Here is a 7,862-nt window from a genome sequence, read left to right on the forward strand (position 1 = left end):
TGGTCTATTTCTGTAACCCTAATCAGGGAAAGGGGCCAACCATAACAAACCAAAACAGTAGGTACCTTCTCCTATTTATAGTATTCCTTCCAACTTGATAACTTCTCTTGTGTGAATTAAAGTTAATTAAACCATCCACCTATGTCCCCAGCCCCCCTCCTCCTTCGCCATAAAACCAGAGGATAATTCATGACCTCAGTGAGAGATGTCGTCATGGAGATCGTCATGGAGATGGGGCGAGGGACGCAGGCGGCAGGACACACATGCTTAGCTCATTAAGAGGACCTGTGAGGGGCCTGTTGCTGCATTCCACACCGCCTGGCAATTCTGACGTGGCTTGTTGTGGTGTCTGACTTTAACAAGGGCCTCCTATAGACCTCACTCACCTTTACACGTTCCATCAACCTCCACCTCGTCAGGACCACACACCACCACCGCAGAGTCTGACATCTCTGCATGGTGAATGATAGCAGGACAATTAACAGACAATGAACAATGGTGGTCGTAACAGTTAACGCTACAGAGGTCTGAATCACTAGCACATAAATAACAGTTGAATGAGTTACATGCAGTTAGTGCTAATTCTCTAGTGTTTTTGACAGTTGTATCAAGTCACCTTTACATCCGCTATTACCACTATAAGAATTCCCTCTTAAATAATTACATTAGATCTATTCTATTCTAGGAGCCTGTCCAGCATTTAGCAAACACTTTTAAAGAAACCTACAGCACTGTCACGTTTACATTGACACATAAAGAGATCAAAGCATAGAGCATTGGCAATACGCTATGAAAGTGATGCAGCATTACATCATACTTCCGGGGTCAGCCCTAATCTTTTGAATGGGCTTGACGATTATACCATCAAATTCATGAAAACACGGTCATTTACACAATTATATTTGTGTTTGTGGATGAATTGACTTCTGCTAGATAGATGCCTTTTATGACATTTTGGCGCTGAAGACCATTGCGCTACGTTTCTGCCCATTGAAGACCCTTCAAAAAGAAAAAAATGACTTCAAGGCTACTTCCTGGAAAATGCAGCCTCACTTTCATAGCGTATAGAGCTCCTCATTGCCTCCACCTAAACAGACTATCGTAAACAGCTGCTGTACCCTGTGCGCAGTAGCCCATGCAACCCTGGGTGGGCTGGAGCAGGTAGACGTAGAAGTCTCCACAGTTGCGCACAGTGACAGGGATGCGGAACAGGCAGCAGTCCTTACTGCTGCTGAGGAAGAACTGCCAGGTGGCACAGGCCGTCAGTTGCGTCACCTCCAGGGGCCGCGGGAGGCTCTCGCCCTCCCCCAGAGACAGCCACACTGGGGCCTGGGTCCCACAGTGGTTCACCTGGTGGACACAGATGAAGACAATGGAGAACAGAATAAGACTACTTGAGCCTGGTTCCAGATCTGTTTGCACTGTCTCGCAACTCCTTGTCACTCATTGTGACAATAAGTAAGACAGCACAAACATGTCTGGGACCAGGCTAGTTTATACTGGGTGGTAATAATACAACTACATGGGTAATGATTGGTAGGGCGACACTTTGCAGGCAACAACTGCAATATGACACATGACAATGCCCTGGGAAGAAGAGGAAGCTGACACCTATGATGGATCCTTCAGTCTGCAGCACAGCAGGCAGCCCAGGTAAAATGAGGAACTGAAAATGTTTCCTGTCTCTCTCCTGTCTCTCTCGTCTCTCTCCTGTCTCTCTCCTGTCTCTCGCTCTCTTTGGTCCTTTGCTTAATGCTGATACCATCCCAGTCTCCTTGGAACAAAGAGCCTATGTTCACTTCAAAGGCCAAGACTAGCACTCATGTTACCACTGCAATGACTGGGCTACTCACTGAAAAGTACTCTAGTGCAAGAAGAGCTAGCTTATATCATTGGGACAATGCTCTTCTGTACTGTTCTGACTGAGGCATAGCATTTGCTATGAAAGACCACCTAAACCAGGTGTGTCAAACTCATTTTTCCCCGGGGGCCACAATTGGTCTTCAAGGAGGTCCGGAGGGCGGCACAATTTTAAAAAATATATATTTCCTCGCCGTCAAAATATGTAAAAAAGATAGTCCTCTAGCCATCGTTTTTTGGAATTTCCAATGCTCCCTGACTGTCTAGCTTTCATTTCGGTGATTATTAGCAAGCTGGATACAGTCAAGAAACAATATGGGTGTTTGCGACACATTGGGGGATGGGGTGACCTCCATACATTGTAACATGCTTTGAGACCTAGAGAGAAAAAATACTATAAAATAAAACGTATTATCTGTATTTACCTCCACACATTGTGTGGGCATGCTGGCGGGCTTGTCAAAGATCTGGAACTGGTACCAGCCTGGTATGAGGGAATGGTCACAGATGAAGTCCTGGAGGGCTGACTGCTGTAGGCTGCGGGAGCTGAAACTGGTGCTGCGGTATGGGTTCTGGAGCAGAGAGTGACCCCCCGGAGCACATTCTGGGGGCAGCACTGAGGATAGACACAAGCAGCCAAATATAGCATAAACATGAGTGAATAAGGTGTTGCTGTGTTTTCACTCAAAGCATGTACACGCGCACGCATATGCACACAAGTTACCGATGCCAAGTTACCCCCTCAACACACACACAATCAACTGAGTTAGAAATGAAACACTATGTCAATACTATGTTGCAACCATGTAATAACTAGGCCTAGCCTAATCATAACAACTGTAAAATAGGAGTTATGGGATTATGAGACAAATGAATGTTGGAAATATGTTGATCTTGGTGATCTTGTTTGTACTTTTGTGCAAAAAAACGACAGTTAACAAAACAATGATTTTCTGGAGATGGAAAGTCTAGGAGTTGTGACTAGAGGTAGTACAGCTACAACCAGACGTTACATTTCGTAGCAGGTTAGGAGAGCATTTTAGCTAACCCTAACCGTTTTCCTAAACTTAACCTAAGTCTCCTAACCTGCCACGTTAATTATCCTAACCTGCTGCATAAATTATACTAACCTGCTACGAAAAAGTCACTTCTGGTCGTAGTTGTACTCCCTCTAGTCAGAACCAAGTAAAAAATTGTGACATCATAGAGTGACACTGATATTCTAGGTGCATCAATCAAACAATTACTTGACAAAACAACAAAGTATTTTCAAAAAATATTATGTTAAAATATCTAAAATAACAAAAATAACTGTTTATAACTATGGAGGACCCTTTCCAGAGTAACGCCTTCACACCTGACTCAACACAAGGTAAGAATTTTCTGTTCAATTACAATTCAGAGCTCTCAAAACTGGCTGTTAGCTTTTAAGCTCTCTAACTACATTTTACATTTTTACATTTTAGTCATTTAGCAGACGCTCTTATCCAGAGCGACTTACAGTTAGTGAGTGCATACATTTTTTAAATAAAAAAAACTATCTATGCTTTATTCTAAAGTTGGCATGAAATTATCATTTTGGATGACAGAAATTAACAAGGCAAAGGCATAATGACTTTACAAATGCATTCATTCATAATAAACTGTACAAAATATTTTGTGAATAAAAAAATGATAATTTGGTTTCCTTTCAGGAAACAGCTTGCTGGCAGGACAGATAACTCTGGTCATAGATCACAGCACAAACCCTCCGGTTGTAACAGCCCATTTCCAGCAGTCTCCTAATCATCCCAATCTCCCACATCACTATCTTCATCATCACCATCAACCCATTCCTTCTCATCCTCAAACCCATCAACATGCTATCTATGGCACATTGTTGTCTACCAAAGGTCAGCCCCCTCAGCCACCACCAGTGCCACAAATCTGGGCAGTATGCCCCCCACCAGGGTACATATATGTGGCTGCACCAGCACCAGCACCTGCAACCAACATTACCATGGCACCTATTGACACAACACTGAACACTGGCAATCCAGCTGTCCCATTGGAGGAGGCTAAAGGAAGCCCTGTGACAGAAGCTACTAAAAATAAAGAGGAGGAAGCAGAGCAGGGAAGAGGGGAGACAACAAAGAAGACGGCCATCTTTGGAGAGGTTGGTGACAGTAGTGATGGCGTGAACAGTGAAAAGACAGAAGGTGAAAAGAGGGATGGTGAAGGTGTAGAGGAGAGTAATCCTAGTCCTGTGAAGGAGGTGGTTCAATGTGCAAGGAGAGATGCTGCAGATGGAGGTGGGGACAGAACAGGTTCAGACATTTCATCTGCCAGGAAGCAGAAAGGTAGCGTTAAGGGGGCTAAGTTAGAGGCGGGGCCTACCCCAAAGGCTCCCCGACCACCCCAACCTCCAAGGAGCCGTCTGGGTCATCAGATGATGCAGTCTGTTCAGGTCTTCCACAAACTCGGGGTCAAAGCTCAGACGTCCAATCAGTCCAACCAGTCCATTCCCAATGAACAAATGACAGAAGAAAAAGTCATTTTGATGGACCAGGCACTGCTAGACTTTGAGACGATTCATGTTACCTTAGCAAACTGTAACTCCTCAGTGGTGGAAAAAATAATACGAGATGATGTAGATACTATTGGGGCATCCCAAGCTGAACATCCTTCGTCTGCAAAACCAACTGTCTTTGACAACCCAATAACACTTGACAACCTTTCACAGAAGTCTGCTAGCTGCACAACCAAGTTTGTCTCCCCATTCTGTCAGAGTAGGCAACCAACTTCATTAGGGGGAACAATCCATAGCGACCCCACACACTCCCAACCCTTCGCACCACCCACTACCCAAAACCACACCCTGTTCAAAGCCCCCAACCCTCACCTAAGGAGAAGGTACCGTGGTTCTCGCCATCAGTTTCCCTCATTACCCAACACGTACCATCACCCAACCCCTCCTGGGCAGCATGGGAGGTTACCCCCCCCTGATTCCCTCTACTTCCCCAGCCCGTGGCAGGCCTCGGTGCCCATCTCTCTGTGGCAGAGGGAGGAGAGGGAGGACATGAAGAGGAAGACCCAGCAGCAGAGAGAAAGGGTGTCCCGGATCACTAAACAGGGCTGGGACCATAATGTGTTCATCAACAGGGAGCAGTACACTCTGGAGAACTACCTGAGTAGTCCCACAGTACCCATCCTGAAGGGCACCATGAGTGCCTGGAAAAAACTAATGGAGATCTGGAATAAATGAATGGCAATTTTTTGTTTGCACGTGTTTTGTGTATCTTTTCGTAAACTATAGTGATGCACAGGGTATACTACAAAAGATGGTAAAGGTGGTTCACTTCTATGTCTTCTACATTGTCTGTCACTGTACTCTATGCATGTCACGGACAGTCGTGTTTCACTAATTTAATGTGATGTGATTTACAGGGAATTGTCAAATCCACTATGCACAGTGAGGAGCTCCACTTTGTATGTGATTGTCTTCTACTTCCCTTACATCTATGTTGTAATCTAATGTATCCAATGACAGTTCCAGCTCGGAGCAGGAATGTTTGGTAGTTGCCACAGTAACATCAGCTGTGTTCACCTCAGTAACAGTTCTGACATCACAGTCAGGTAATGGTGGAGCAACATTCTAAAAACATTCTAAAATGTGCTACTGATGCTCTTGATTTTATGTAGGTTTGTCCTTTACAATGTGTCTGACATAAGAGCAGAGGATGAAAATGAACTTTCAGTACAATTACCAACAACAATTATTACAGCAAGATCATGGTAAGTGTATGTTGTTTGAACGTCTTTTGTTCAGTCTAGAATAGTAGCAGAACCACAATACAAAAGATTATGAAATAATCCGAAAATGCTTCACAAAGAAAGTGTACTTAGATCGTACTAGCATCAAATATGATTACTATTAATTGCAAGCCTAACAAAAATAGATAACCTAGATGGTCATGATTTCTCAAATATTTAATAGCAAACTAATTTGATTGTCTTCAATATACAGGACACCCTTCAAATATGGGCCTAGATTCTGCTGTTCTTGCAAACATTTCCACAGAGGCCTACACCTCTGGAGGTATCATCCAGCCATCTACACAATTGATTGATTATGTCTACACTGCACACCCTCAGCCCCTTCCGATGATGCCTATTGGACCAGCCTGGCCCACCTGGTCCTCACAGCCATATCCCCAACCATACCACTGTGCTCCAACCATGGTGGGTGTTGCTATACCTCCCATGTCAGTGGTTGATCCCAGCATCCCCTCTATGGTGATGGAAGGAGAGAAGGAGAAGAGGCGACGAGCTGTTAGGTCGAGGCCAAAAAGAGACCCCAACAGTTTCACTCGGAAATATAGGAGATTGATGGAGGTGATGGGCAAGACTGGAACCAAAATTGACAACACCTCTTATACAAACTATCAGAGGTTTGGGAACACAAACGATATGTATAAGAGATGGGATGCTACTGATATGGTGAATCTTCCAAGTCAGGCAATTGAGGCCCAAACAGAAGATATGGGTACCTCTGACAGAGACTTGTGTCAGAAGCAGAAATATATGCTAATGGTTAATGAAGAGCAGAACAGCATGAGGGAAAAGAGAGACGAAGACAAGATGAATAGAGAGCAAGATGGAGAGAAAACCCCAAAAGTGAGAGCTGTGGGACTGAAAGGCCAACATGAGATGAGCATGAGTCAGAGCATTCGCAGCCAAGTGAAAAGTCATAGCCCAACTAACTATGACACAGTGATGGCAGTCGGACAGGACGTTGCAGGTGACGACAGGAGCTTTCAGAGCTACCCTATCATCGTTCACTCTCAGCAGCACCTGGTCAGTCCATCTCTCTTCAGCCAAGACGGGAACTCTCACAGTCAATGTCCTGAGATACCCTTCAGCACCATATCCCTGTCAGAGTGTGCAGCCCTCATGGACACGTGTCTCTTCCCACCTTGGCCACAGGGGTCAAAGGCTTTTGTAGTTGGAGAAGACACAGAGACAGGCTTGGCCCCTGCTGCCTCCAATGACAGGTCAACAGACTGCCATAGCAATGAGAGTCATAGTAGGTATGTGCCCTTGGATGACAGCACCTTGATTGATGAACTTTACTATCAGTACACATGCGACAGATCTACAACATTCTTACCAGATGGACAGGACTAAAGAATGGAGAGAGCAGGTTCAAAATCATCTGAGACTTTTGAAAATGTTTATCTGGCTCTAATAAATTATATATTTTCAGCATTCAAAACTGTATTGTGACCTTTTCTTCCATAGCTACGGGACATTTATCCCCCCGCTCATAATAGTAGGCGTACTGTGTTCACAATGTTCATCAAAAACCATGTCCTTTGAAAAAAGAAGCTTGAAACCCATTGGTAGTCTACAGGTAATTTTCGCACTTCATTTTACGGTCTACATACAATTTAGTCCCAATGTAGCATTATCAGTTAATAACATTAGCATATCACTTACCTGTTTGAGAAAACATTGTATTTGGGAGTAAAATGATAAGGAAATAAAAAAGTTTCACAACTATTTGAAGTTTCATCGTTCACGAGCCAATGTGAAGCCTTCCAAAATGACCACTGACAGACCACGGTTTTACAAAGGTCCTTGGCTCCTCAAAAGGTATGCTCAGTTCAGCTGCCTTCGGTTTTCCATTAGGCTAAAAAAGGAGTAGGGATAGGCTGAAATAAGATAAAATCAAAGACACAGCCGAGAGTCAAAGAAAGTCCGTTTCTAGGAGGTTCGCAAGAGCTGACAAAAGCACTTCCCCGGCACACCGGACTGCGGCGCGTGACAACAAACTCCACGAGCAATAGCAGCATCATATTAGGAGGAGCATCCACTAACCTTATCTCGACCGAATCTACAGCGGCGACTGTTTGGACAAGGACAAGTGATAAGAGTATTGAAGTCGGGGACTATTCAGCTGTATCAACAGGAAAGTGGTCGAGTCGTCATGATTGTGGTCATTCATTCACTGAGAACTGATG

The 7,862-nt window shown here is 44.4% G+C and overlaps 1 pseudogene across 1 annotated transcript in view; it reads right to left on the reverse strand.

Moving 5' to 3' along the window:
* Window positions 1–7,414, reverse strand: part of LOC311139989 (von Willebrand factor D and EGF domain-containing protein-like) — a 28,146-nt pseudogene extending 20,732 nt beyond the window's left edge. The window contains exons 1-4 of the transcript in view: window positions 7,339–7,414; window positions 2,286–2,476; window positions 1,119–1,350; window positions 387–452 (exon numbers count right to left, since the gene is read on the reverse strand). The product of the transcript in view is annotated as a von Willebrand factor D and EGF domain-containing protein-like (transcript). The remainder of the gene's footprint in view (window positions 1–386; window positions 453–1,118; window positions 1,351–2,285; window positions 2,477–7,338) is intronic.
* Window positions 7,415–7,862: the final 448 nt, after the last annotated feature.

This window comes from Coregonus lavaretus (assembly GCF_964263955.1).
Source record: "Coregonus lavaretus genome assembly, chromosome: 13".
NCBI lineage: Eukaryota > Metazoa > Chordata > Actinopteri > Salmoniformes > Salmonidae > Coregonus > Coregonus lavaretus.